The sequence below is a fragment of the Spermophilus citellus genome, assembly GCF_964194105.1.
Source record: "Spermophilus citellus genome assembly, chromosome: 10".
Classification (NCBI taxonomy): Eukaryota; Metazoa; Chordata; class Mammalia; order Rodentia; family Sciuridae; genus Spermophilus; species Spermophilus citellus.
This window is the reverse complement of record NC_138197.1, coordinates 127,686,502-127,696,257: the sequence shown is the minus strand read 5'-3', so window position 1 is coordinate 127,696,257 and position 9,756 is coordinate 127,686,502.

The window sequence follows — 9,756 nt, the reverse complement described above, 5'->3', positions numbered from 1 at the left end:
GCCGGCCGCGGCGCGGGGTGGGAGCCAGGAAGCGGCGCCGCCGGGAGGTCCCGCCTCCTGCCTGTCCCAGCGCCTCGGGCCCAGGCGGCCGCCCAAAGCCCCGCCGCCGCCCAGGGCGCTCCAGGTTACCCTCCGTGTCCCCGGAAATGGGAGGCCTGGTCAGGGCACGGGGCCGGCCACAGAATCCCCTCTGTGCCCAGTTCCCTCTCTGTTCATGGGCCTGAGGACGTTGGTGCCAGGTGAGGCTCAGTCCTGTGTGCCTGCCTTGGCGTGAGCCTGGCAGTTGGGGGTCACCCTGGATGGTGACCCACGGCTGTGATGGTCAGCATCCTGGGGTTGGACACCTCTAGCCTTGGAATGGGGTGAGGAAAGAGCCAGAAGAGCGTCCCTGTCCTCTGGCCTGTGAGTGTGGACATCCATGCTGAGTGTGCACAATGGTCACGACAAGTCCACGTGTCTGGTCAGCTGAACTTGGCTCCAGCCTCATGCTGTGGGCCTTGGGGGGGTTTTGTCGTAGTGTGGGGTTGCTGTAAGATGAACGAGGTCACGCTGGCCAGGGAGACCCGGGAAACTCATTCCCACCACTTCCTTCTTGGCAGGAAGGTGGGGGTGAGGAACTTCTGGATGAGAGTCCCCTCAGTACTGTGTGGCCTGGGGGATCAGCCCCTCTCTGGGAGCAGAATCTGCCTCCGTGAGCGGAGCAGATGAGCCAAGGGCCCTTGCTGCTGGACCCTGCCCCTCCCTGCCCCTTCCCCTACTCGGGACCCTCATCTCTCCCTACACAACTAGCCTCCGTGCACACCCACCTTCTGCCACAGATGGCCAGAGAGCTTTCCATGATGAAAATATGTCACTCCCATGTTCAAGACCCTCCCGTGGCCCCCCAGCTCTTCACCATGGCTCCCAGAGCAAGGTAATCCTGAGAGGCAAACTGTGGCCTGAAGACCATCAGCATTGCTGTGCCTTGGAGGGCAGAATCTCAGCGCCTCCCAGCCCTGCAGGGGTGACTCGGAATCTGCAGTCTAAAAGATGCCCAGGTGACTCAGGTACACCTGAAGGTTTGTGAGGTACCGTCTCAACAGTGTGATGAGGAGAGATGTTATTCCCACATAGAAACAGGCACAGAGAGGTTAAATGATCTGCTTCCGGGTCACACAGACACTAAGTAGCCCTGGAGCCCAGAATCCAACACACCGTCTGACTCCAGAGCTCATGCAATTGAATCATGACCTCACACTGTGGGTTACCATGACAGGTGACGAGCTCCCTGTCATGGGGGGTGAGGTGACGGCCTGTTTGTCAAGGCAGGCCTCGTCAGCTTCAGAGCACCACTTCTCAGGTGAGGGAGCTTGAGGTCCCTGAGATGAGCCGCACAGTCCAGGGGCCTCTAGGAGGAGGAGCCAGGCACATCCCTGGGCTGTGGCAGGTCCTGAAAGGACCCCTCCGTACCCTGCTCCCCCCAGCCCTGCCCAGATGCCTCTCCTCAGCCAGCACCCAAAGAAGGCGGTGGCTATTTAAATCCCTCAGGTGTGGCTGCGGTTCTTTCTGCCCAACCAGCTGGCATCTCCCTCTCAGCGCCCACCTCCTCCAGGAGCCAGAGAAAAGCACGTGCATTTGCCATTTGGTGCAACATCTGTCCTCCCCAGAAGGGGCCCCAACCGGCTTTGGAGGCTGGAGTCCTCCCCTTCCCTTTATTTCTCTCAGGAGACCACAGGGAACTGGCCGAGGCCGGGGAGGTCTGAAGTGCCACCATCACAGTAGTGGAGGGGAAAGAATCCGGCTGGTGGTCCTAGGGTGCAGCTGAGGCTTTGAACCTGCCAGGTCCCCTCTCTGGGTCTCAACTTTCCTATCTGTTAATGGGGATAATGAGAACAGAGGCGCTGCTGACTGGGTATTCAGCGCCCCTTGCACCAGGTCTCTGCAATCCCCCTCTGAAATTGATAGCTACGTTCTGACAAGATGAGGACAGCGAGGCTCAACTTTGCTGCTTTTCCCCCAAGTTACATTAGCCTCCTCCCCCAAGTTCTCCTGCTTAGTTCTGGGCCTGCTTTTTTCCCACTCACCCCATCTCCGAGCGGGCACATTTTCAAAGCTCCCCAAGGAGAAAGGAGGAATTCTGTACTCACTTAAAACACACGCTCTAGCCCACACCAGGCCACCGGCCACCTGCACCTCCATTCACTCCTGGGCCCTGATGTAGTTAGATACTGGCATGACCCTCACCCTCAATTTCCTGACACCCCGAAAGGTGTGTGCTATAAAATGCAATGGAAGGAGAGCCTAGGGGGCTGGGATTGTGGCTCAGTGGTAGAGTGCTCGCCTAGCATGTGCAAGGTTCTGGGTTCGATCCTCAGCACCACATAAAAATAAATAAATAAAATAGAGGTATTGTGTACAAATAAAGAAGTTAATATTTAAAAAAAAAAAGAGAGAGAGCCGAGAGGGACTTTTCCTTCACTTTGGAAGGACAAGGACTGTTTTCTTCTCATTGACAAAGCAAATTTTATGTTTAAGGACAGAGTTATGGGAGAGAGACTGGGAAGGTTGCTCAACTCTGGGGCCTGGGGATGGCAGAAGAGTGGTGCACATCTGCGATCCCAGCAGCTCAGAGGCTGAGGCAGAAGGATCACAAGTTCAAGGCCAGTCTCAGCGACTTAAAGAAAACCTGCCTCAAAAGAAAAAAAACAAAAAGGGCTGGGAATGGGGCTCAGTGGTAAAATGCTCCGCGGTTCAACCCCCAGGATCACACATAAATAAATATGTTTTTAAAAAGGTTATTACAGGAAAGTGTATTTGGGATCTTTTTTCCCTTTGTTGTATCAAATATCCTGCAAAGGGCCTTGGATTCTGCGGGGACGGAAATGGGTGGAAAGTGAAAATCACTGGCTCAGGACACCCCACCACCAATCTGGCCTGGTGGGGCCCCTGAAAGAAGCGGGAAGCAATGGCCCAAGCCCCTGGGCGACTCCAGGCGTCGCCTGGCCTCAGGGAGTGAATTCCGGAAGGAATGAACTCTTGCCTCCCCGCGGTCCAGAGGTCCCCGCCGGAACCTCGGGCGAGTCCATTTCCTCTGCGCGGAGGTGGGCGCACAGCCCGGCTCTCCCCGCGCCCCGCCCAGGTGGTCGCGAAGCTCTCCTGCTCAACACCTTGGGAGGCGCGACAGGACCTGGCGGACCGCACTTTACGGAGCCAGAAGCCAAGGTTCTAAAAGCTCTCTCCACTTTAAGCTTCCAGCACATTTATTGGAGACCAGCTGTGCCTAGCACCTTGAGGACTGGAAGCAGATGCAACCATCAGGGCACCTGGGGGAGGGGACAGGAGGCAGAGAGCGCGAGTACCCTGGTGTGGGGGGATCGCGGGGGACGACTGCAGTTAAGGAAGGCGCCAGGGCCAGCGATTCCCTAGTGGGTTTGGAGAGGGTGGCAAAGCCTGGAGGAAGGGGGAGAGAGGGCCAAGCCCAAGAAACCAAGTGCGTAAAGGCTCCTTAAAAGAGGCCAAGGAATGGAAAACTAGGAATGGAACCACCATTTGACCCAGCTATCCCTCTCCTCGGTCTATACCAAAAGACTTAAAAACAATATACTGCAGGGACACAGCCACATCAATGTTTATAGCAGCACAATTTACAATAGCTCAACTGTGGAACCAACCTAGATGCCCTTCAGTAGATGAATGAATTAAAAAACGTCGGATAGATACATAGTGGAATATTACTCAGCAATAAAAGAGAATAAAATCATGGCATTTGCAGGTAAATGGTTGGAGTTGGAGAAGACAATGCTAAGTTAAGTTAGCTAATCTCCCCCCCAAAAAAAAATGCTGAATGTTTTCTCTGATATAAGGAGACTGAATCATAGTGGGGAGGTGGGGGAGCATGGGAGGGATAGACAAAACTCTAGATGGGGCAGAGGGGTGGGAGGGGAACGGAGGGGACAGGGGGTTAGCAATGATGGTGGAATGTGATGGACATAATTATCCCAAAGTACATGTATGAAGACACGAATTGGTGTGAATATACTTTATATACAACCAGAGATATGAAAATTGTGCTGTATATGTGTAATATGAATTGTAATGCATTCTGCTGTCATTTGTTTTTAAAAGTCAATTTTAAAAAAAGAGGTCAAGGAAGCTAGGCGGTGTTATTACAGGACGCAAACCTGTAATCCCAGCATTTCAGGAGGCTGAGGCAGGAGGACTGCAAATTCAAGACCAGCCTCAGCAATTTAGCAAGGCCTTCAGCAACTTAGCAAGATCCTGTCTCAAAAAATAAAAAGGGCTGGGAATATGGATCAGTGATAAAGTACCCGCTGGGTTCAATCCCCAGTATCCCTACCCCCCATCCGCCCGTCCCAAAGAAGTCAAGGAAGCCAGGACAGTGGCACCAGACAGTAGTCCCCGCACTTGGGAGGTGGAAGCAGGAGGATTGCTCGAGCCCACAAATTCAAGACCAGCTTAGCTTGGACCACATAGGAGAGCTGTCTCACAAATAAAACAAGAAAAGTCGAGGAAAGAAAGATGATAAAAAGGACCACCAAGGTCAGGCAGGAAAGTGGAGTCTCAAGCTCTGCCAAAGTCCAATTTTGGTCACAGTTCCCACGTTGGTAAGCTGAGCATAAACCAAGGACCGACTTCCCAGGGCAACTTCAGGGCCCAAGCAGGGATCTCCAGCGCTTTTCAAGGAGTGAATACGCAGCACCTCTCGGTCCCTTGCTCCCCTTTTACAGGAAGCTGACACCCAAAGAGGGCCAGGGGTAGGGGCCACAGAACCTGGAGAAGACTCTCTCTCTCCCTGCGCTCATCCCCCAGGCGGAGGACTTCAGGAGCGCTGGAAGTGCCGCATCTTCATCCGGGTGGTGGTGACGGGGTTTACATATACGCAAAAATGCCCTGCTGTTTATAAGGCACAATTTAATTAAAAGGAAAAGGACTAATAACCCAGGTCACGAAGTCCCCGCCCTCGCGGCTGGCGACAGGTGTCTTTTGGAGACCCAAAACGCTGCTGTCACCGCGAGGGTGCTCAGGCCCCGTGCCTGGTACCCAGAGTCGTGCGCCGCGCGCCTGGCCCGGGCGAGGTTCCCACGGCAACCGCGAGCCGCTCTCGGCGTCTCCTGAGTGACGAGGCGAGAGCGAAGAACCGGAGCGCGGGCTGCTAACTGGAGCCAGAGAGAGGCTGGAGAGAGATCGCGGCCGGCCAACTGAGCAGGGGAGCCACGGGCCGCCCTGTGTCCTTCCAGGCATTCTGAAGGCATCCGGCACACAGCACCCCGAGCTTTGACTTGGCCTCAGGCTGCTGCCTGGCGCACCTATGGTGATTCTTTCTCAGCTTTCCAGGTGGGCTTGGCTGATCCCGGTCACACTGGGCATATCAGGTGCAAGGCCAGGCCAGGCCACACCACCTTGGTGGCCTGCCTCCCACCCCACAGTGCAGCCAGGTGCACGGCCAGTAGGGCTGGGCTCTGGCTCTTCCTTGGTTTCTGGTTCTGGTTCTGCTAGTAACTTGCTGTGTGTTTTTGAAATCCCGTCTCCTTCTCTGGTCTCTGAGATGGGCCGACACCACCACCACTAATGTCTCAGAGTAGCTGTCACCAAGTGTGTGAAGTGATCAAGGAGTATACTAGCAGCTTGCAAACTGTAAAGTGTTTTGCACATGTCAAGGACCGTCGCCATTGGCTCTCTCTTGCCACCTTGTCCTCTTCATCACCCCAGCCCCAAGGGCAGCCTTGGTGACATTCAACTGCACCGTGAACCTGGGTCTCAGAACTTCTCTCCATGCCCAGAGGTTTCAAGATTGCAGGTGAGTCCTCTGTACTTCCCTCCCCATGGAAAGGCTCCAGGACAGCTCTCCTAAGACAGCCCCCAGACTTGGAGGGATTCACAGAGGTGTGACCCTCTGTCCCCCTGCCTGGACACATCCTCCTTATTCCATGCCCTGTGTCTGGATCATAAGGTCTCCAGTAAGTGGGGGTGTAGAAGCCCCAGCACCTGGCCCCTGGACAGGGCCCACTGGGAAACTGAATACCCTTCCGATGCCTCGTGCCGGCATGAGTTGGGACGGTTGTGTGTATCTGTGAATGCGTGTGTCCATGGACTGTGAAGGTTGGCTTCTGTGTCCATATGCCTGGCTGCACACATTGATGTCTGTGTGCACTTCAGATGTATATTTGCGTGTGTGTATGAAAATGTGTGTATTTATGGCGGCGTGGAGGGCGCGTGCAGGTGTGTGTTGTGCGGGTGGCATATGTGTTTACCCGCACAGCTATTTGTGTCTCTGCTGTGTGTGTGAATGTCTAACGGGCATGTGTGGGGCTGCTCTTGCATGTGCACTGGCGTGTGAGGGTCTGTGGCCATGTGTGTGTGACAGTGTGCTGGGGGTCCTGGCTGCAGGGGCTTCTCTCCTCCTTCTCTTCTCACCTGAGTGACCTTTGTCCCCACAAGCCACGGGCACACACTGGCTGGCTTCTGCCCTCTCCACCGACCTGTGGCTGCCCAGGTCTTTGGCCAGGGTGGCCGCCAGGGGCCCGGATGGGTGGGTGAGCCTGGGGCCAGGGCTCATGTGACACCCCTTCCCGAATGGCCTCCTCCCCTCCCCACAGCAGGAGCAGCAGCGGGAAAGGTTGGCGGAGGGGGGCTATTTTGGGAGCGTCTCCTTAGCAACAGCTGCCACGGCCGTCTGTGGCGGTTTTTCTATAGGTGCTAAAATATTCCACCCTGGTGACTACTGAGTGCTGGGGGGTGGCTAAGGGAGGGGGCGGAGGGCGGGAGAGACCCCTACCATCGTCCATCCCTGGGGTACAGCCTGCTGGGATGGGTCCTGGCCCATTCTGATATCCCTTTTGCCACCTCCAGGACTTAAGCGCTCTGAGGCTGGCCAGCTGTGCCCTTAACTGATTTCTCAGCTAAGCAGCTGGGTGGCCTCAGTTTGTCTCCTCTGCAGAGTGGGCAGACTGGACTTTAAGGAACTCTCTGGGCCCAGAACTGGACTTTGTGAGTCTGGCATTTCCAAGTGACCCTCCCCTCTCCTCCCCAGCTGTCTCACCTGCCTGGCCCAAGTCCCTCTGCCCTCCTGTTCTACAGAGTCCTCTGCACATGCCCTCAGGACCCCTGAGCAGGCCCCCGGAGTGGGCTGGCTAGTGAGCATGCGCTGGCCTAGAATGACCTGTCACCAGACTCCAGGAGTTGGGCCTGGTTCAAATCCTGGCTTGGACATTTGCTTAACCCTGACTGACCATGCCAGGCCACTCCCTCCCTCTGGGTCTCAGCTCAGTCTCCTTGCCTGTGAAGTGAGGACATTCGTGGCCTCTGCCTCCAAGTTGTGAGGGTCCAAATGGGAGAAGGGGACAGGCTAGGGAGCTTTGGTGAAATGGACAGAGGGACAAAGGACGTGTATCATCAAACTTCAGGGTGGACCTCACTCTCCTGGAGGTTGCCTCCGCCCCCAGGACGCATGCTTCTGCTTCTGTCTTGGATGATGACAACGAAGTCTACTTGCCCCTTGGGGACCCAGTCCAGTTTGTCCCATGATAGACCTGGTCTCTGAGGTGCAGAGAGGACAAGCAACTTGCCCAGGGTCACAAAGATTCTGATACATGACCCCCTTTTCCCCAGCCCACTTACACACACACACACACACACACACACACACACACACACACTGGCAGGCCTGTGCACACCTGTGTCAAATCACCCCTCCTGACCTCAACAGGGCCAGAAATTCTCAAACATGGGACGGACGATGGCAAATCCTTTCTTCATCTTTAATCATCCTCAGGAGAGCTGGACCTTGTCCCTCCCACTTTACCTATGAGGAAACCAGGTCTAGAGCACGTGGCCTCAGAGGGGTCCATGGGGGAGGAGGGACCCTTTCCTGACACCCTTGAGCCTCTTCCTTCCTGGAAATGCCCTTCTTCACTCCCTCCCAGTCCACCGCCCTTGCAGGGGCTGAGATGCCCCTGGAGTGCAGCCCAGGCCCAGCAAGGGGACCTCAACTTGTGCTGAGTGACCTGGCACTGGGGGACTGCTCCTGTGGGACTAGGCACTCTGCATGCAGACCTCCCTCTCTCTCTACCCACCTTCTTCTCTCGGCTGCCTTCTTCCCTGAACCTCATGCTCCCAGGGCAGCCCCCAGGCCAGGCCTCTGGTGAGGGGAAGAGACTGTGGTCATTTGTGTCATCTGCATCCTCCCACTTTCAGCCCAAGCAAAGGTGCTATAGGCCCCCAGCACACATCGGTTGCTAACGGGGCCTAACCCCTCTTCAGTCCCACAGAGGACTGCGCCAGGTAACATCAGTCCTGGCCGTCTGCGCTGGGGCACAGCGGGTAACAAGGGGCGCAGAGCAGGTAACGAGGGACGCAGGCGTGGAAGATGCCCACCCGTGGAGGTGTGCAGTACTGAAGGCTGCACCAGGAAGGAACAGTTGTGCTAGCATGAGCTGTGAGCATGAGCTGTGCATTTCTGGTGTGTCCACCTAAGCTCATCTGCCCGTGGGGGAGCTGTTAGAGTCCCCATTTAACAGGTTAAATAAAACAATCGCTTAAAATCATGTAGCTCCTAAGTGCTTTTGAGCCCAGGTTGGGCTGACTCCCAGACTTATTAAGCAAGAACCATACTGTGCCCGGCCCAGGGGCCAGCACATGGTGGGCACCCAGTGCTGGCTGAATGAATGAATGAGCAGGTAGAAAATGACTTTTGCTGTGGGCATCCGGAGGCCCCTGAGGGAGGGGGACTGAGGCTGGGCTTGGAGGCAGGAGGAACTGCAAGCAGCAGAGAGGTGTGCAGGCATCTGGTGTGTTCTGCCATCTGCGGGAATCAGGGTGTGTGTGTGGGGATATGGTGTGCGGAATAAGGTGGTGCCTGAGGGTACACTATGCTGAGGACTTGGGACCCGGAAACAGGTAGGGAAACAGGTAGGGAAACGAGGTGGTTTGCATATTAGCAATTTTCTGCTCAAAACCAGCTTGGAGTAGGAGCCTCTGGGATTTCTTACCCAGCCAGTTCTCCACCCAGCTTTGGGATGCCTGACTCTCCCTCTCTGAGCAGGGGCTAGTCTGAGATAGCCAGGCTCCCAAGAAAGTTCTTCTGGAAGTCTAACCACAGGTGTCTGCTCATCCTATCACCACAGAGACAGACTCACTTTCCCTCCTGTCTCCTTGGAGAACTGGAGAGAGGTGGCAGAATGGCCACCAACTAGCTAGGGACAGTGGGGTGCTGGCAGCTTTGACCTGGACACTCTGGTGGTGAGTCTGGTAGATGTGAACAGATCCTCCCTTAAGGCGGCTTAATTAGACAAGAGCAGTGGGGGACGGTAGAGAAGGAGACAAGTTTGGTGTGGCTCTGCCACCTCTGGGTGACCTTGGGTGAGCTGACCCTCTCTGGTACTCGTCTCTCGGTCTGTGAAAGAGTTGATCCTGAGGGTCCCTCCTGCAGGGCCACCTCGGTTTCCTGGAGCCGGGTGCTGGGGGCCCTTAACTGCAGGCACTTCGGGAAGGATCGCGGCCGACAAAGAGTGGGGCCGGCAGCCCCGGGACCCCAGGGCCCCCGCTCCCACCCACCGGCCTACCAGCTCCCAGGAGCCCTCCCCACCTGCCCCGGGGGGCTGGGAAACGCGGGAGCGGATCCGGAACGGGTTCTGGGAGGAGCGCTCCTGGGGCGAGGAGGAAAACCCGGGCGGGATCCAGGGCCGGATCGGGGCCGCGCAGCCCCCAGCCCCTGTCCCTGCCCCGCGCCGCGGGCCCCGCGGGGAGCGGGTTGGAGAC